This window comes from Centruroides sculpturatus, unplaced genomic scaffold, assembly GCF_000671375.1.
Source record: "Centruroides sculpturatus isolate CEXI.00-Female unplaced genomic scaffold, Cexi_2.0 scaffold789, whole genome shotgun sequence".
In the NCBI taxonomy this organism is placed as follows: domain Eukaryota; kingdom Metazoa; phylum Arthropoda; class Arachnida; order Scorpiones; family Buthidae; genus Centruroides; species Centruroides sculpturatus.
The window spans coordinates 322,604-344,069 of record NW_019385116.1 but is presented as its reverse complement, the minus strand read 5'-3'; the positions used below and the strand labels follow the sequence as shown (position 1 = coordinate 344,069).

Genomic DNA, 21,466 nt, shown 5'->3' with positions numbered 1-21,466 from the left:
TAAACGGTTTGAATCGATAATTTTAGGCATATTTAGCTATTTTAATTAAAATTCAATTGACAATACAAATCGATTTGTAAAACAAATATATGATTCTACATAATATAGAAGGATACATAACGTTCAGGATGCGTCAGAATATGCTTGGAGCTATGTTTGAAGCGCTCTACAGTGCTTCAAATATAGCTCCAAGCATGCAACAACATTGATGGTGCACAAGTTGACCATGAGAAAGGAAATCGTCCAAAGATTAATTAATTCTTATCTAATTTAGTAAACAAAACCTTGCTTTCGCAATAAAACTAACGCTTTTAATATCACAGTGCTTCAAGTAGTGTCCAGCTACTTCTAATATTATCCTGTACAGTACTGTACATATACGGTACATAATATACAGGCTTAATGTTTACTTTTTATTGTTATTATTTATCTTTTAGTCAGTTTTTATTCGAAAATTTATGCTTTTATTGTTTTATTTTGTTAACAGAGGCTGTCTGTCCGATATGTTAAAAAACAACAAAAGTAACACTATTCCATTTGCCTATTGGCATTGCCTTATACATGTAAAGAATAAAGAAGAAAAACAGCTAAATGTATTAAAAAGTCTAATGATTTTAAAAAGACTTTAGCTATTTTAATTAAATATATCTTAATAAATGCAAATTAATATTAATTAATCAAAGCTTTTCAGCAATATGGTAACATAATGATCAAAACTTTTCATTGCTGTATATATTGTATGACTATTTAAAATGTGCTCATTTAAAATTATGTAAAATAGCAGATAAGAGCAGCAGACAAATCGAATGCTACTTTAATTGATTACTTCCTAGATGCTTTCACTTCATCGTAAAATAACTGCTGCACTTGTTATAAGGTTATTAAATTCGAATCGACTTTTTCTCTTCTACTTAAAGTTCAATGTACACATTTTTTCATACTCCATTATTTGTCTTTATTATAAATAGTTTCTTCAACAAGCGAAACTGATCAAGCAATAAGTTATAGTAAATTTCCCTCCGGAAATGCACTAAAAGTTGTAAAATCTCTATTAAAATAAAAAAAAAGTCTGTCGTTATTTATAACGAAGGTGATTAAAACTGTTATATTTTTGAAAAACTACAAAAATTATCCCCTATCTTTACGATATATTTAAAAAAATTTTGTTACTATTATGTGTTTAATCGCATTAATTATGCTAATTACTTTTGCCCAAAAGCTAATTGCTATGATATAGGAAGTAATTAATAAAATTTTTAAGCCCTAGACAGTAAATTTTTTAGATTTTGTAATTTACTAAATTTATTTTTCATTAATTAATTTTTTGAGTTAGGAAATTTATAAAAATTTATAGCTTTTAGTCAATTATTTTTAAATTTTAAATTATACGAAACTTGTTAAAATTATCTCAAAATTAAGATAAAACTAGCACATTTTACTAGATCGAATCACGGTATTTAGTTATGTAGTAATGTTATATAAATTAAATAATGTCTATTCTTTAATTTTGAAACTTCTCATCAAATAAATACTGTATAATAAAAGGCTTTTCCTAGAATTCCTCTAATATCATTTGCTCTTTAAATGCTGCATAAAGTTGAAATTTCGAAGTTTAATGAGAATCTTCAAACAAATTCAAAATATAAATTTAACCGATTGTAATTCCAATTGGATAAATATGCTTTGGGAATTAGGAATTTAATTGTTAACATGTTGTTGCAACATGTCCAATTCCTGGTTTATGTGTTTTGTAAGTTAACATTTAACGACACTTCATACAGATCTTTCGTTTACTCTATTTTATTATTAACATCTTTCTTAAATTACATAACGTAAATGATTTACTTTAAACAACTAATTAATTGCATTTTACAAAGTTTTGTTTAGGGTACTTCAGGGGAAGAAAAATAAATGATACTCATTGTAGATCGATGGCTTATAAAAACACTGAAATAAAAGTTATTGCAACATGTTTCTTTATCGATTTTCCTTTCATTTAAGCTATACAAGTTGCAAAAATAATGATAAAAGTTATTGTTTTGCTTCCGTTATATCGTTTGTTTTACGCTAGAAACTTATTAAATGTCTACAAAATCATAATAGTTCACGTTATAGTATTTTTGTCGGGTCATCGAGTACTCTCTCGTGTTATGTAAAGTGTTTCACGTGAGTGAATAAGTGAGGTCAAGACGAAACGTAGCACATTCCTTCAACAGTCACGGTCACACGAAGAATAACCTATTTCTTCTCGTAGACTACGAGTATTCTTTTACTAGAACTGATCGCTTGATTTATAAGTGTCTGAGAGGATTCCAGTCAAGATCACGTTCCGGAACTTACACTTTACTCAAAACAAATAAAAGATGCGGAAAATATGACCACGCATCAAGTTCACATATCCGAATCAACCATTAGCCACTTTGTCACGTCTCGTGAGAATTTCTTCTAATATACAGCGAAAAATAAAATTTAAAAATATATTAAAAATTGAGTTAACTGTTACTTTTTACAAGATAAAAACAAACAAATAAATAAAATTATAAATATTTTTTATGTAAATATTTAATGAGACGAATCTCATTAATCGCGTCACAACTTTACACAACATAAAATATTTTCTTTATAAGTAAATTATATACAGTAAATTTATAAAATATCTTTAAAATTATTTAAATTAAGATTTTAAAAAAAGCAAAATTTAATTTTTTTGCGCCAGAAAGTTTAGATTATAAAAGAAAAATGTAATAAAATTTTATAAATTTATTCTCAATTTGTTAGAAGTAAATTTTTATAAGTTAAAAAGTTCTATATTTATTTTTTGACTTTATTTAACAGAAAATATTTTCTTTTAATAATATTTTAATATAGTAGCATCAATTTTAATGAAAGATAAACATTTTATATATATATATATATATTTTTTTTTCCTCTTTGTAAATATGCAGAGCAAGTCATAGTCTATTGCTTTCTTGCGACGTTTTCTCTTCAGAAGTCGGAACAACTAAAAAAAAACTTTAAAAAAAGTCAAACCAATTCTGTCGATTCTGTATTCTTTCTGAAAACGGCATCTCGAACGAACAGGTTTTTGTCTGGTGCTGTTTTTAGATTTGTTCTGGGAGCTGGAGCCCATAATCTGTCAAGTGCTTTTTCCCTTTCCAACGAATGAGAACCATTCTATGATAACTGGTGAATTATCCAAAGTTTTTCTTTTGTATTCAACTGGGACCTACTTGATAAAAATATATCTTGAGGGAAATAAACCGAGTATATATATATAATCTGATTAAGTTACGCTTGATTATATCCCAAATCCTTCAATATTAACCATTAAAAATATTGTAAATACGTTGCTTTATAGTAATATTCCATAAATTTGTTCTTGTAAACATATAAAGAACTCAAAAACAAAAAGAAATTTATTGATAATCTAAAAAATTTTTAAAGAAAATTCTGCATATCAAATGTATTATACAAATTTCTAATGGGTTATATTATTTATTTTCATAAATAAATAAGAACTGTATATTATATATTTAAAAAAATCAATTTTAATAAACTTAAAATATATATTTATTAAGAATTCAAATGGTAAATTTGTTAATAAAGAAATANATTGATAAAGTTTATTCTAATTTGATATGCAGAAATTGTCATTTTTCTAAAGGGGGAAAAAAAGTAGTTTTGAAAAATTTTTCCAGGTAAGTCAACCGTAGAAAATTTCGATTTGAAAATAAAAAAAATGGAAATAAAATAAGAAAAAAATGTATAAAAAATTCGCTTCACTTGTTAGATCAATCCAAAAGTATAGAAGGTGATTTGAAGATAAAAGTCAATCAATCGAAAAGCAAATAACGTTTTCATTTGACATAATGACTATTTTATGAGTGAACATGACCGGAAAACTCTCACTACATCATGTTAATTGTCTCATCGTTTAAGAGGCTTTCAGTCGATAAAATTAAATGGGATTTTAACGGATTAATCCCGACACTTTACACCAAACTCTATCAAAAGATACGATATGAACAAATTGTTCAATAAATATATTCCTTCCTATAAACGACACTAATTTCTCTTTTGAAAAACTTTATTGATGTCTCAATTTAGTACTTGTTTCTCAACCTTTCTCTAAACAACAATACCTTTTTAACTAAAATATTATTCTAATCTCTTTGGTAGTTCTCGTGCTACTTGTTAAGAAATATTAAGTTACCTGTAAAATGATCTGTTAACTCGTAATGCTATTATAATTGAAATTTTAACGGTTAATTTTGTCACTTTTAACTGAAATGAGCAAATAGTTCGATATATATATATATATATATATATTNTAGTATTTATATATTAAATATCGTTAAGAAAATATGAAAATTTTAATAAAAATCGTGTTTATTAAATATATTTCTCATACGCGATTTAACCTCGCTTTATCGCCGCCATTTTCTTGTCACTGAGATTGACACTAAATTGAATGTGACGCTAAACCGAAATACGTCAAACAGTAAGAATTACACAGTAAATTTCGTTATAGCTCCTTTATAAATTAGCGCTACTCTAGTCACATTCAGTCTCTATAGATTTTTATTGTTTAAGATATTTCGGTTTAGCGCCATACTCTATTTAGTATCGCTAAATCGAAGTTTGAACAGTATATAGTAACGAGGTTGCAAAATCATATATTTAGTAATCACAAATATTAAAAAATTTTTTGGGAAGAAGCTTTGACGAGTATTTATTGGCGCTTTACGTGAGAAGTGCTAATTAAGAGAAGCGCTATACCGAGATTTTGCTGTAGCCTATATGTATTACTGCATCGTTATATGATTATATTTTTATTACAGTAAAAATTAGTAATAAATAATCATTTATATAAACGTTATAAATATTTTTAGATCTATAAAAATATTTTTTTTACATTTCTGTTAGTTTTTATTTGTAAATTTGTAAAGATAGTATGTAAATAAATCACTTAAATGAATCACCTTTAATGCTTTTCTTAACAGCTTTATCCAAGTAACAAAAGTTGGTTGGCGGCGAGAAATGTATACAACTAATTCCAATAGGATGATTAATGGATTGTTTATATACTTAAAATAGCTTTTTACTTTATTTGGATACCAAATTGTTAAATACTTACCATAGAGACGGTATTCATTTTCTTGGTTACTATCTGTTTGCACTTTGAGATTAAATGGATTATTTCTATGTTTGTCGGTAACTAGAATAAAACTGAAATATCTTTACAGAAAATTACAATAAAATTTGAAAATATCTCTATAAAATCGTAATAAAACTACAAAAACCTTTAAGAAATGTTTGTAGATAATAAGATTAACCCTAGGAAATATCTGGAAATAAATGAAAGAAAGAAACATTTTTACAGATATTTCATAATTTTATTTCTATTGTTTTAAGATAATTTGAAATTTAGGACTATATTAGAATAAATTTAGGAAATATTCTTGATAACAGAATGAAGATAGGAATGTCTGTAAGAAAAAAAAAATACAATAATAATTGGAAAATATCTGTAAACAAATAATTATAATAAAATTCATAAATATAATTTTAAAAAATTAGAATAAAAATTAGCAATTTTTTTATAAAATTGAGTAAATTTATTTACTTATTTATAAAAAAAATTAATGATATTTCTTAGTTTTATTGCTTGATTATTCTATTATTCTATGAACGTTCGAATTCATCCAAAGTTGAAAGTGAAGATGATTATTATATTAGTTAATGCAAGTGTGTTTTAAAATTAACACATTAACATGATTAAATATAAAATTATACAATATTTTAATTTATGTATAATTAAAATAAATTAATTATGAAATAGTAATTAATAATTAATAAAATATTCTTAATACANTGCCATGTTTATTCTTTGGCTATGCCATCGTATAAACAGAAAAATTGCCATCAAGAGAATATTTTAATATCGATTCCTCCACGTAATAGGTTAAATTTTCTTATATAAACTGGAAATTAAGAGAATAATATGAGTTTCTATTAAGTAATAACCTTCTAAAATTTATGAGATTACATAAAGAATTAGTAATTTTACAAAGTAAACACTTAAACAAATAAATTATTAAACTAATTTAACGTAAATTCTTACAGAAAACAAACATATACTGCTAATATACTGTATAAATATTATAAATTCATTATAACCGTGAATATATAGTCATGTACTGTACATTATAGTTTACTCTGTTTGTTTATATCATTCCTTGATTATGTAATGAGAATGTAATTGCCACGTTGCTGAATAATTATAAATTATACAAAATTTTACTGAATATTCTCTTGTAAATTGCATACAAACACGTAAGAATTTACTTTAAGCAATTATTTTTTTACGAGAACCTATTTTATCCTTCGTATCTAAATGCTGATCTTTGGATCATAAAAATAATTCAGATACCAGAATTGGGTTATATTTATCTTTTGAATTGTTACAGTAAATTAAAATAAGTGCAAAAATGTAAAAAATTCCTCACGCAAAACCATTTTAGTACATCTCATACGTTTTCAACCTATACAAATGGTTTTTGAATGATATAAAATCTATCTAAAATGACCTTAAATTTGATATTTATTATAGTTCCGATGTGTGTATATAAAATTTGACAATTTACCTATCATTGATGTTGGTAAGAAGATGAAAGGATAGAAAGATGTTCCTGTTAAAGTGATAATAAAAGATTAAAAACGGAAATTTTGAAAAATTGCAAAACATGACGTTTAAATAAATGGTTTCAATATTCGATAAGTCATCGAAATATATAAAAATAGTTTAAAAAAAAATTGAACCTTCTTCGGATGTTACAAATTAACTAAAGTACGAAGTGTCCAAAAAGTAAGTTAACCGTTGTAAAGACCAAATTACTCTCTTATTTAAATTCTTTATTAGTTATAAATTTCATTTTAAAAAAGTTATTTAAAATGATTAGACAATGAAAGGATATAAGATGTTCCTGCTAAAATGATAATAAAAGATTAAAATGGAAAATTTGAAATATTACAAAACATTACATATAAAATAAATGGTTGTAATGTTCGATAAGTCATCGAAATGTATATACTGTATATATATATACACACACACACATACATATTCTCAGAATTCTTTCTTTGTTAATTGCAATCTTTTAGTGTTGCAAATAAACTAAAACACAGGATGACCCAAAAGTCAGTTAACCGTATTTTTGTGTTTCGGTTAAGTTATACTTAAGTTAAAGTGATACATATGATCAAGTAGTGAAGTATTTGAATTAGTCTTTACAATGGTTAACTAACTATTAGGCCAATTTTACTTATAATTTATTTTATAAGTTTATTGCTTGAATTTATATACTGTATTTTCTTTATTTCTGTCAAAGACAGACATTGAATTAAAAATAGCAATTCACAATAAAAGACGAAATCTATGTCATTTCATTATAGATTCATAGAGTGAAAATGTATTAAATTTTACCATTTAGAAACTAGGACAAGTCATATATTTTATCTTATTTTCGGTTGTAGATAAATCTTAATGTTTAAAGATAAAAATTTCAAGCGAATTTAGAGCAAATTTCATTTTCGACTAAATAAATAAATTTAAAAATTTTAGATGTATTATAGTTTTGTTTATTTATTTTTCAAACATTTATAAAGGAAATATAACACATAAGGAGTATTCAACCGCACTGAATATGAACATGGAACCGGCATATAAAACTCAATATAGTGAACTTTAAACAATTTTATATATTCCTTCTATTCTTTAAATAGTGAATGATTTAGCTTAGTCGTTTGAGATTTCACTATATTAAGAGTTCCCTGTACGTTTATATTAACTATGCTTTAATGTAAGTTTATTTTTTAAAATAAATATTTTTATATAAAATAAATATGCAAAAGTATCCAATTTGAAGTCTTATTTTATGGGTTTTGTTGATGTAAGGACCAAGAAAGAGTAAAAAATAAAAAAAAAATAAATAAATGGAGGATTTCTTCTCGCTCGGTTTGCTGTATAATAAAGGCGAAGTCGACATTTGCTCCCCTTTTTTTCTAGGGATTGATTAGCAGCTTTACAGAGGAGTAACTCACAACAGACAGTCTGTCTGTCGCCAAACAGAACGTCCGGAAACAAGACTGCACAACATTACTCCAATCGACCCTAGAGTGAGCTTGGAAAACGATCATTTCTGTATTCATAGTATGCAAATTGTTGCCATCGTTATTACGAGCCAGTNAAGAAGCGTGTTACAAGTGATGCTGTTTATGATATTTAAGTAGTTTTATTAATGCATTGTATATAATTAAGCATATTAATATATTAAAAGTTGTAAATGAAGGTGTAGAAAAATGGTATTTTACAAGAATTTATCTCTCCATTTTATACGTAACGGTTGACTATTTTTAGTCGAGGGTACGAGTGTCATCAAGTAGCAGTTGCGACCTTTCCAATCTTCACTTGATCACACAATTCTGAACAGCCCGAGCGCCTCTAAAAGATATTTATGGACAGAAGTTCCTGCAAGCTTCCATTCCTTCTATTAGTCATGCCAAGATTGTAAACAAAATATCCGTTTTGGAAGACAGAGCGACAATAAAGCATAATGTAAACCAAGTCCATAAATCTGCCAAAGCTTCTCCAATTCCTTATATAAATTTTAAACTTTCAAATTTGACCCCTTAAGAAACAAATCGATTTAAAGTTGCATCAACTTTCCACAAAGATGCTCTAATGGTGCCATGTTTATTCTTTGGCTATGCCATCGTATAAACAGAAAAATTGCCATCAAGAGAATATTTTAATATCGATTCCTCCACGTAATAGGTTAAATTTTCTTATATAAACTGGAAATTAAGAGAATAATATGAGTTTCTATTAAGTAATAACCTTCTAAAATTTATGAGATTACATAAAGAATTAGTAATTTTACAAAGTAAACACTTAAACAAATAAATTATTAAACTAATTTAACGTAAATTCTTACAGAAAACAAACATATACTGCTAATATACTGTATAAATATTATAAATTCATTATAACCGTGAATATATAGTCATGTACTGTACATTATAGTTTACTCTGTTTGTTTATATCATTCCTTGATTATGTAATGAGAATGTAATTGCCACGTTGCTGAATAATTATAAATTATACAAAATTTTACTGAATATTCTCTTGTAAATTGCATACAAACACGTAAGAATTTACTTTAAGCAATTATTTTTTTACGAGAACCTATTTTATCCTTCGTATCTAAATGCTGATCTTTGGATCATAAAAATAATTCAGATACCAGAATTGGGTTATATTTATCTTTTGAATTGTTACAGTAAATTAAAATAAGTGCAAAAATGTAAAAAATTCCTCACGCAAAACCATTTTAGTACATCTCATACGTTTTCAACCTATACAAATGGTTTTTGAATGATATAAAATCTATCTAAAATGACCTTAAATTTGATATTTATTATAGTTCCGATGTGTGTATATAAAATTTGACAATTTACCTATCATTGATGTTGGTAAGAAGATGAAAGGATAGAAAGATGTTCCTGTTAAAGTGATAATAAAAGATTAAAAACGGAAATTTTGAAAAATTGCAAAACATGACGTTTAAATAAATGGTTTCAATATTCGATAAGTCATCGAAATATATAAAAATAGTTTAAAAAAAAAATTGAACCTTCTTCGGATGTTACAAATTAACTAAAGTACGAAGTGTCCAAAAAGTAAGTTAACCGTTGTAAAGACCAAATTACTCTCTTATTTAAATTCTTTATTAGTTATAAATTTCATTTTAAAAAAGTTATTTAAAATGATTAGACAATGAAAGGATGTAAGATGTTCCTGCTAAAATGATAATAAAAGATTAAAATGGAAAATTTGAAATATTACAAAACATTACATATAAAATAAATGGTTGTAATGTTCGATAAGTCATCGAAATGTATATACTGTATATATATATACACACACACACATACATATTCTCAGAATTCTTTCTTTGTTAATTGCAATCTTTTAGTGTTGCAAATAAACTAAAACACAGGATGACCCAAAAGTCAGTTAACCGTATTTTTGTGTTTCGGTTAAGTTATACTTAAGTTAAAGTGATACATATGATCAAGTAGTGAAGTATTTGAATTAGTCTTTACAATGGTTAACTAACTATTAGGCCAATTTTACTTATAATTTATTTTATAAGTTTATTGCTTGAATTTATATACTGTATTTTCTTTATTTCTGTCAAAGACAGACATTGAATTAAAAATAGCAATTCACAATAAAAGACGAAATCTATGTCATTTCATTATAGATTCATAGAGTGAAAATGTATTAAATTTTACCATTTAGAAACTAGGACAAGTCATATATTTTATCTTATTTTCGGTTGTAGATAAATCTTAATGTTTAAAGATAAAAATTTCAAGCGAATTTAGAGCAAATTTCATTTTCGACTAAATAAATAAATTTAAAAATTTTAGATGTATTATATTTTGTTTGTGCTCTTACAACTTTATGGAAAAAAAATTTTTTTTTAATTTTAAATAAAATCTTTCGTTTTTTTGTTGTTGTTGTTGTTTTCTACATTGAGAAACGAAATTCGGAAATTATGTGGCGAAGTTTGAAGATTGAAAGTAATTCACGAAAATATTTTACGAGTTTCGTGTCCAATTTCACAACTTCGAATGGAATAAACTGTTATACAAGGTATGTAGATTATTGCAGAAGTTCTCGGTCTTACCTGAAGGAGTAGTTTCAGATTTATAAATTTTTAAGACTTAATAATACATATCTTGATGTGATTACTGATTAATTAAAGCGTATTAGTTATTTCGTTTATTTTCCTGTAGGTTCTAAAACAGTGGTTCTTAATCTGGTATTCTATTATACAAAAGGTGTCTCGAAATGGTTCTTAATAATAGTTCTCAATAGACTTCTGTGAGATCTTCACTGAGAAATAAAATTTTTTCTTTTATTGAATTTTTAAAATCATTTTTACCTTTTTCATTGAGAACTAAGTTTTTTTTTTTTTTTAAATAAGATCTTAGTATAAATATACCAAGATCAAACTTAAACACATAATTATATAAAAGTATTTAAATCTGTTGTAAATCTTTAATCTGGACCTAAATGTTTTTATATTGATGAATCGGTACAAATGAATTTTCTTTGTAATTGCATAAGATGTGACTAAAGTTAAGATAAACATACGAGAAAATAAGACATCCTTTCTTTAATCCTTTATATGAACATCTTAACAAAGTTTTCGCGTGGAAAGAACGTTTAAAAAATTCAATGGTGTTAAGAACCACTACTCTAGAAAATGACTAAGTGCGCCAAGGAAGAAGAATAGAGAAACAAGAGCTCGGGCAATGGACCTTTAAAATCTACTTGCTCGAGCACTTGCTTTTCCATAGTTTAACATAATTTTCCAAGATCATTCCTACAGAATGAGGCCGAGAACTTTTGGAACCATTCTCGTATATCACTTATAATATTTTAAAATTAAGAAATTAAGCGTACTTTGCTTTACTTTAATATGTATTTTAAATTCATTAAACGACAAAGTTTCATAACATGAAATTTTATATATCAAAGATATAATTTATCAAAATAAATTTCTGTATTTCTCTATGGGGGTTATGTGTATTTACATTAATTAATGTATGGCAATATTAACATTAAATCTAAATTAATTAAACGTTATTTATTATTAATGAAACTATTTGTGTAACTAATTTAGTATTAATTAGTTAGAATTAATTTAAAATGTTATAAGCGAGCAATATCCGTTTTAGAAATTTTGATTAAATGATTAACTCAACGGAAGAAATTACATCATTTTCGACGAAATCTTCCATCTTACAAATCTTATTTGGCATTTATATTGTTAAATCCAAATTAAGTTTCGTTTAAAACGTATTCAGGATATGTTAATCAGCATTATTTCCTGAAAAGGCGTAGAGAATAAAGGAAATCCTTCGTCATATTCTTCTTTATCACATTCAGGATTAGTGGAGGATTTTGGGCATTGGAACTCTTCTCGTTGTTTTCAAATGGACTCCTTTGTATAAACAAATAAAAAAAAAGCAGTAAATAACACGCAACTATATATTATCTTAAAATATTAAATTTTTAAGATAATAGACCGATTTGTTTTTAATCAGCTTAACACTTAAGTTATTTCTTACTATAAAACAGAAGCGAATATATTGGTTTTTAATCTAGTATTCTAGAAAATTGTCTGGCAAAATGCGGTCTTTCATAGCTTTTAATGAGGATCAATAAAATATAAAATAGTACGATAAAAATAAGTTCTTATGGCCTTCCTGTTTCACTTTTAACATTAATTAACAACAAAAACTAAATAAATAAATAGAATAAAAACAAGTATTATGACCATTTTTATAATATTTTATAATGTTTGCTTTGTTATTTATAGTAAGGATTTTTGTTTAGGTATGCTAAATGTATACACTTATTCAATCTGAAGTATAAATTCGACCTTGTGAAATTCCTCTGAAATAGGATATAGGCCTAAATGGATTATACCTTTGGTATAAAATAACATAAAATTGGAAGCAAATAAGCCTTTTTTAAATATTTTTAATTAATATATCACAATTTTTTTTTATTTTAAGAAAAAACCTGAACTTTCTGAAGGCCCGGAATTGCCTTTCTCACCAAACGATAAATCTTTCGTTGTTCAGAATGTAAAACAAGTCCTGTAAAGATTTCGATTTTGCATATTCCTATTAGTAATAATAATTTTTAAAGGTGATGATCGAATTTCCTCTATTAAAATTTTACTTTTTCAATTATCTTTTCTTTTTTCACTAGTTTTTCGAAGTAAGAATAATACAACATCGTTAATAACAATAATGAATATACAATGAATTTATTATTATGTTTGCTTTTTTCAATTATATTTTTCCTACTTTTGGTGGTTATCAAATTACATTATACAAGTTTTTGGTTAATTACAATGATTAAAAAATTTCGAAATATTAATGACAAATACATTTTATATGAATATGATTTTTTTTCATAATTACTCGAACACGAACAAAGTTGAGTAATGAAGAAGAGAAAATTTCATGAAATTTTAAAGAATTTCTTTGGATTTTGTAATATAAAATCTTCCTTTTAATATTTCTCAATTTTAATTTGAACAAATTCTCATTTATTTAATGATATTAATTAAAGAAATCAGTAATTAAGTGAAAATTTATTAAATATAACAAAGAAATTCATCTTTATTCTTACATATTTCACTAACGAAATTCTCATCTACTTAACAGAATTTATATGTTGCTTAATATAAAAACTCGTAATTCAAGAGATTTTTCATATAATTGTTTACATTGTACACATTTTCCTTCTTTGCTCTAATGAATTTAAGAAGTCATTTCACATAAATGAATTACATTATTGACTGATACCATCAGCTAAAGTAAACGAAGATATTGCAAGTTCTCTTTTAATGATCATTATCAACCATCCAAACTCATATTTCAGGATTTGTCGGACACGCGAGTTCAACTAACACTCTTTCAAAAATATCTTTTATTTTATTTCGACTGACATTTCACTTATTCCACTATAAATTTTCTCTCGACTCCTGTTGTTGCTACACACGAATGTAAAACAAACAAGTAATCTTCGTTTGTCATAATTAAAAGATTACCTTGAAAATGTTTATCAGTGAAGTTTTATGTTTTATTACCTCTAATAATCCTTCTTGTTAAACTATTCACTATTTTTATCAGAGAAAATATTAGTTTTTATAATTATAAACTACACAAATTTCTCTCCAAGGAATAAAAGATAAGAAGGATCAATCGTGATCCTTCTCATCTTTTATTCTATCAAATGATGGGGATGCGATAACTTTAAAAACAGAGTGATTATTCTATTATTAATTACAAAATATTTTAATGTACAATTTAAATTGAAAATAGAAATTAAATGTCTCTTATCGGATCGTTTTTGTTGCCAAAATTTGTAAAATTTTGGTAAGGTTTCATAATGTATGAATATGGATCATTTAATTTATAGTTTCCTTAACTTAATGTTCTCTAATAATAACAACTAAGCTTGACTTAAGTCGATACAAGCAATAAATTTATTTTCTCTTTAAAAATTTGGAAAATCAAATAAATATTGTTGTTATATCTTTGTTATAGATAATTACTTTTACATTTTAAATGGCTTATCTTCTTTACTACATTTTTAAGAGCATGCAACCAATCTATTCTTCTTATTTTTTGATTTTACTTTTATAATTTACGATCGAGAAGTAAATCCTGTGTTTATGTTTATGTCTGTTACAGATGTTTCTAAAAATATAAAAATAAAAATAAAAAAAGGAAATAATTTCGATCGCTATTAATTTAAATATTATTTTCAAGAATGTACCACAATTATTGATAACGAATAAGTTATGAATCATTAAAATGTATCGTAATAATAAGAATTAATTAAATTTCTTGAAATGTGTATTTGTAATCATTTAAAATTTTTATTAACTTAGCTTTAGTTAAGTTTATAATTTTACTTGTTTTATTTTGTATTAAAGTAAGAACATTTTTATAGATAATTTTGCCAATTATCGTTTCTTAATTTTTAATTTTTACGAACAATTTTTTGATTTAGCATCATTTAAGTTAACTTTTTTTAGGACAAACTTCATACGCTTAGTTTCATTTTCATTATTTTATTCTGTGTTAAAACTAGAAACATTTTAATGTATAATTTTACCAATTATGGCTTTTTAAATCTTACTTTTTCGGGAATATTTTTTCACTTAGCTTTGGTTAAAGTTACTTTTTTTAAGAGTAATTTTTACTTTAAGTTTACTTCTATAAAAGTAATTTTATTGACAGTTAAAGTTTATCATTTTCATTATTTTATTTTGTGCTAAAATAAGAACATTTTAATCTATAATTTTGCCAATTACTCTTTTTAAATCTTATTTTTTCACGACGCTTTTTATAATTTAATGCTCCAAAAAAATCAAGGAAAGTTAGGAGATTTTTTTACAAGTCACGTTTTAATTAATGCTCATAATCATTGCTCCAAGTTAAAAAAATATATACGATAGGAATATTTATATCTAGGATCAATTAGTTATTAAATTACTTAAGTTACATACTTCGCAAAGTTTAGTTTGTTGGAGTTATGAGTAAAAACATGTTATGGTAATCCGCCAAGTATCGTTAAATTTTTATTACGTCTGATCTTTAACTCAGTCGTGTTGTTGCGGTAATTTTGTGGCTTCACTCTTTGACATAAATGAAACAATGGAAGATCGATGGCTTCCTTATAACAAAAGAAATTCATTCAAGTCTAGAATCTGTGATGCGGATTAAATAGAGAAAAATCGATACAAGAGTTATTCATCGAATTTTATCGATTCTACTTTTATTTTTTACATAAGAAACAAAATTTCGTATCATAAATCTTTGAGAAATTTGTATTAATTTTTAAAATAAACTTGCCCAAAAAAATAAATGATTTTAAAAATTTATTCTTCTTCATTACATCTAGTTGATTTCTTAATTCTCTATACTTTGCAATTGGAATTTTATTGCTGAAGTTTGTTGATCCCAAACGGAAACGTGCAGAATCAGCTAAAGTTAGATTTTATGGCTTCTGCGGCTTGATTTTCTCTCTATAGTTACAAGTTTTTTGCACTGATAGGACTGATAAAATAAATTTTATTCCTTCAATTTTCCATTCTTCTTTAAACAAACAAATTTCATTCAAATGTAATCGTGTACTTAAGAAAATTGTCATTTCGTGACTAAAAAACCCAATTGCAACTTGTAAAATTCATATACTTCTTTATTTAATTTGCAAAATAACATCTTATTGAACGATTCGTTATTGAGATATAAAAAATTTTTAAATATTTTGATGACAAATCTTAAGGAAATCCCATTTAGTCATCAGCAACATCCTATATTTTATCCTTTTTTTCCCAGAAGTATTGCACAAAAATGTTGGCAAAAGGATGTAACAGTATTGTTGAAGTGCTTTCATTTTATAAAAATGGGTAATTTAATTATATATAATTATGAAAATACATAATATTTGTTTATTCTGCTACTTTAAATATGGGGAGTTGTGCCAATACCGCTCCGAATCTTTGTTAATACGTTGGTAACATCACCAAAAATTATTAAAGAAATTCTTTTTCTAGTCAGAACTTTTTGTATTATGGAAATTTTGTTAATAAGTATACTTAAGTGAAAAATTTAAGAATTACATTTAGTAAAAAATAAAAAAAAAATAAATAAATGGAGGATTTCTTCTCGCTCGGTTTGCTGTATAATAAAGGCGAAGTCGACATTTGCTCCCCTTTTTTTCTAGGGATTGATTAGCAGCTTTACAGAGGAGTAACTCACAACAGACAGTCTGTCTGTCGCCAAACAGAACGTCCGGAAACAAGACTGCACAACATTACTCCAATCGACCCTAGAGTGAGCTTGGAAAACGATCATTTCTGTATTCATAGTATGCAAATTGTTGCCATCGTTATTACGAGCCAGTTCTCTCTTGATCTATTTATCCACTGTTATTAGCTTTGGCCTTTATAATTAACTATCGTCGCATTTGAAACTAACGACGCATAAAATATCCCTACATATATTCTCTTCTTAATTCGAAAGTTAATTTCCCTTTGCTTAAATAACATTCTGCTCCTCTTCTTCTCGAATTGCTCGACGATTTTAATTGTTGTTTCGCGACAGTTTTTTTTAATTTTCTTTATTTTCATCTCCTTCAACTACCGACCTAGCATTAAATTTATAAAATTATTGCCAAATGAGGATACTTCTTAGCAGTGCTAGAAGACGTAACAGTGAAACCATTCTCACTCTAAAAATATATTATAAAAATTAAAAATAAATACATCTTTAAATTTGTCTCATTTAAAATTATTCTAAGTCTCAAAATTAACAATAAAGTCAAATTTTTAGATGCAAAATTTGCATTTTTCTTGATAGAGAATTGGTTAAAATGGTACTTTTGTACCTTCAGGTTGACATATTTAATTGCTTCTCTTAATGATTTTATTTAATATTTTTACTTTTCTTCGATCGTTTCGCTCAATAAATGATTTAGAGTTATTCTCTAGAGTTTCCACTTCAGTATTTATAAGTATAAAATGGAAAAAATAAATAAAAATCTTCGAGAGTTTAGAAGCAGTTTAAAAGTCATTTTTTAAAATGTATAATACAGTAATTGAGATAGCTGGTGGCGTAAAATAAACTGTAATTTAATCAACAAGCAAGCAATTCTATGGAGAATTAACGCTAAAGTTTTAAATAATTTTAGACTTAAAAAGCATCAGTTTTAACTTTCCGTATAATTTACCAATCTTTATTAAATTACATAAAACTTTTATATCTCATTTATTATTTATGTCAAATCGAAAAAAGTACTTATGAAATTTTTCTGGAAAATTCTCATTAAACTTTAAATTTTTTTGAAATTTTTGGTAATGTTTTGACCCAATTATACTTCATTATTCTTAATTTAATAGTAAGAAACACGCCGACAAAAATCCTATCTCATTATAATAATAATATCTGCAAGCCTTAGTTTCCGCTGACCGTTCATCATTTCTATAAATAGGTCTACATTAGTTGTAGGAAAGATAAAATGATGCTCACCCTCTGCCGATCCCATTCTCCCTGAGGAAGAGAGAATGGTAGAGTCGTTACTCTCTGGATCACATGATATCTGCTCAAGAAAAGGAAATGCAGGTTTTGCGATATCCAAGGAGGCTTCCAGTACATAAAGTATTTAGATTCTTGCTGACACTTTTAGCACAACTTTACCAAAAAAGTAAAGTTTCCAATCGATAAAATATCTATTAATTGTCTCTTCTTTATACCAGATAAATCTTCTTTACTTAGAGGAAGCGATAGAATCTTCTTTATCCATTGCGCTCTTCAAGACTCCTTTTCAATTGTTCTTAATTTAATTTCTAATTAATTTAGCAATTACATACTTTAAATTCGTTTAATCTTTGTAAAATATCATAATTTTTCCCATTCTTTTTATAAAATATATTCTATGATGCTTATAAAAGAACGGTTATTCTTTTCTATATGGAAGATATAAAGAGGAAATTCGGTCTTTTTCTATTTTCCGTGCATCAAATTCCATTTTCCATTCGCTTTTGGATATGACGTCATCTGACAATGAATCCAAAAATTCTATTTCCAAAACTGCACTTTAAAGTCAAGAAATATAAGTCACTCCGCTACTTTTTTCGAATGAAACTGTTTCTGTATACGTTTGTTGGCTGCGAATATGTATTTCTTTGAAACTCCATTAACTTCTACTTCAAAAAATACAGAATCTTAACTTGAATTAGAATATTTCTACTTGATATTCAATATTCAACTAGAATGCATATAATCAAGATATTATAACTTAAAGATTCTATACTTTTATATTGAATGCTGGATATTTATCTTGAGTGTATCTATCTATCTGCCTTATAAAAAATAGCGAATGTATCACTTCTTTATTTTAAATGAAAATATCTCTATCTACTCCTGAATATTCACTATTCGTGTAAGAATGTAAATATACAAGTAATGTATTCTCTCTTAAAATAATGATAGCATTCTTAAGGATATTTACCAGGGGATATTCCTTCTTTCAGCACAAATCTTTATCTATGTTATAAGAATAGTGAATATTGATTATTTTAAATGAACACAATTCTATCTACTCCTGGATATTCATTGTTTATGTAAGGACGTAAACAACCGAGTACATGTAATCTTTCTTAAGATTCTCTCTTAAAGTAATGAATATTCTTAAAGGTGTTAACCAAAAGAATATTCACTCTCCCAAAATGAATATTTGTCCTAAATTAAAATATTATTTTCTTAATATCTTCACCATTTTTATATGATAAATATATAAATAAATATAAAAACTTAATTTTTTTTAAGTGTTACATACGTTTAAGATTACACTCCTTACTTTAAATACACACTTTTGAGTTACGTACTTCTAAGAATGCGCACTTATTAGCTTAATTTTTTACTTTGTTTTTCTAATTTAAATTTATGTTTTCCACTAATTTAATCGGATATAATTCCTTCTTTACAGTAAGTTTCCTTAAAGTTTCTAAATTTAGGAATAAAATACGATTCTCATTATGTTAAATCAAAGCGTGTAATTGAAACATAACAAACTTTGTTAAGTTATATACAAGTGCGATAAGTAAAATAAAAATAATTTTGAAAAAAATAAAGTAAAATAAAATTTAGGAATTAATCAGGGATTATTACGTATCAATGATCTGGAACAATACTATCAAACAATTCATTAAAACTTATTATTTATAACAACAAGACTGTAAACAATAAAGACATTATTCTAAAGCACCCTTATGTGTCTCCGGATACTTTTTATTTGATTTTTTTTTTATCTAGACTCAATATATTTTCTTTATTTTATTATTTTGTTTACCATTTTATAAAGAAAATATACTGTCCAGTAGCTGCTATCTTAGCTGTTCCTTTCTATAGATATAACATATTTCTTTAGTAAATTATATCAAATAATAATTTTAACATTTTAAATGATTAAAAATAGTCTTTAAAAATTAAAAATAAATACATCTTTAAATTTGTCTCATTTAAAATTATTCTAAGTCTCAAAATTAACAATAAAGTCAAATTTTTAGATGCAAAATTTGCATTTTTCTTGATAGAGAATTGGTTAAAATGGTACTTTTGTACCTTCAGGTTGACATATTTAATTGCTTCTCTTAATGATTTTATTTAATATTTTTACTTTTCTTCGATCGTTTCGCTCAATAAATGATTTAGAGTTATTCTCTAGAGTTTCCACTTCAGTATTTATAAGTATAAAATGGAAAAAATAAATAAAAATCTTCGAGAGTTTAGAAGCAGTTTANTTTTTAATATGTTAGAGAGAAAAGCTTTAGTAAATGTATGATGATGATAATATATGATCGATCATAAAAAAAGGAATTTTACTTTAGAAACTCAACAGAATTTTAATTGACTCGACGATATAAAAAATTCAGCAAATTTTACTTTAATTAATCATTATTTATACATTCTTTTTAGCTTTAGAATTAGGTTGAATGCAATTCAGAATATCATTAAAGCCATTTTATTGGTAACAACAAGTAATAATAAAGTTATATAAATTTATGTTTAAAATTCAAAAACACGTCTTCGTGTTATACAAATTTATTACTTCTTTATATAAATATTTTTTAATGTAAAATTCAGATCGGTATTTAAAACTTTTTATTTTATTTTTTCCCACCCTTGGTATGAGTAAACATGAATAATATAGTTAATGTAGGCAACTTTCTCATAAGAAGCTGTTAAAATTTTTGGTATTTTTAAAATTTTAATTTATAAAAATACATATAGTCAAACCTCTAAACAATGGCCATTGATGGGAACATAAAAATGGTCGTTGCTGGAAGGTGACTGCTTTTTGGGGGTTATTTTGTATGTGTTTTTGTTCAAAGTCTCTGGAAAAAAAATGGCCGCTGTTTAGAGGTGGCCGTTATAGGGGGTTCGACAGTATATTAAAAATTCGATAGATTTTCTAAAGGGAGTGTTCTTTACATTGAGGTTTATTTTTGAAAAATTAAACGAATTTAAATATTTGCTAGTTATAATTCACTTACATTTACTTTCAAATGAAGTACATTTATAATAGTTGCATTTTTCATATTTTATAAAGTTAAATGTATTAAAAAAAATACTAAAAATTTGATATTTTTTCTTTTATAAAGAATAGTTTGTTTTTAAATATTGTACTTCACTTTTTAGAAATAAAAAACCTTTACAAGTGTTTTTACGTTGAATTTCTTTTTGGATAAATGAAGCCAATATAAAAAAGCAATAAGTATTTTTTAATACTGCGCTTCATTTCTTATACTTTAAAAAGATATTTATCTAAAAATGAAGCACAAGTACAGATAAAGTACAAGCTTTGTATGTTCATGGAATAAATTGTTTGTTGCAAGAAGGTATTTTTCAATATATTTTTCGTTTTACTTTATAGATTAATACAATATTATTTTTTTAAAAAAAATGTATTTATAACTCATCAATTTGTATATAATTTATTTTTCACTAGAAAATCCAATGATAAATAATAATTCCTTAATGCCTTTGCTACATACATAATGAGAATATTACGAAAACAAGGCCATCAGAACTTAATTATTTTAGTAGATTATAAGAATTCCTATGAGGAATAGCCCGAAATAGGTTAATGGTCCCAAATCGGATTACCTAAAAAGGATTAAACTATTCCTTTTACCAGAAACAAGAATTTATTCGGAAATCGTCACCTTTATCCTGTTTATAAAGTTGATGGTCCACAACTAATACAACTCGATTTTGGATCTTAGTCGAAGATTTTAGT

At 25.5% G+C, this 21,466-nt stretch overlaps 1 long non-coding RNA gene across 1 annotated transcript; it reads right to left on the bottom strand.

Moving 5' to 3' along the window:
- Window positions 1-11,765: 11,765 nt before the first annotated feature.
- On the bottom strand, window positions 11,766-19,308 carry LOC111635001. Its single transcript, XR_002758319.1, has 3 exons — window positions 19,004-19,308; window positions 14,211-14,355; window positions 11,766-12,080 (listed from the first exon to the last, which is right to left on the bottom strand). It is a non-coding gene; the product is annotated as an uncharacterized LOC111635001 (long non-coding RNA).
- Between the last annotated feature and the right edge of the window lie 2,158 nt (window positions 19,309-21,466).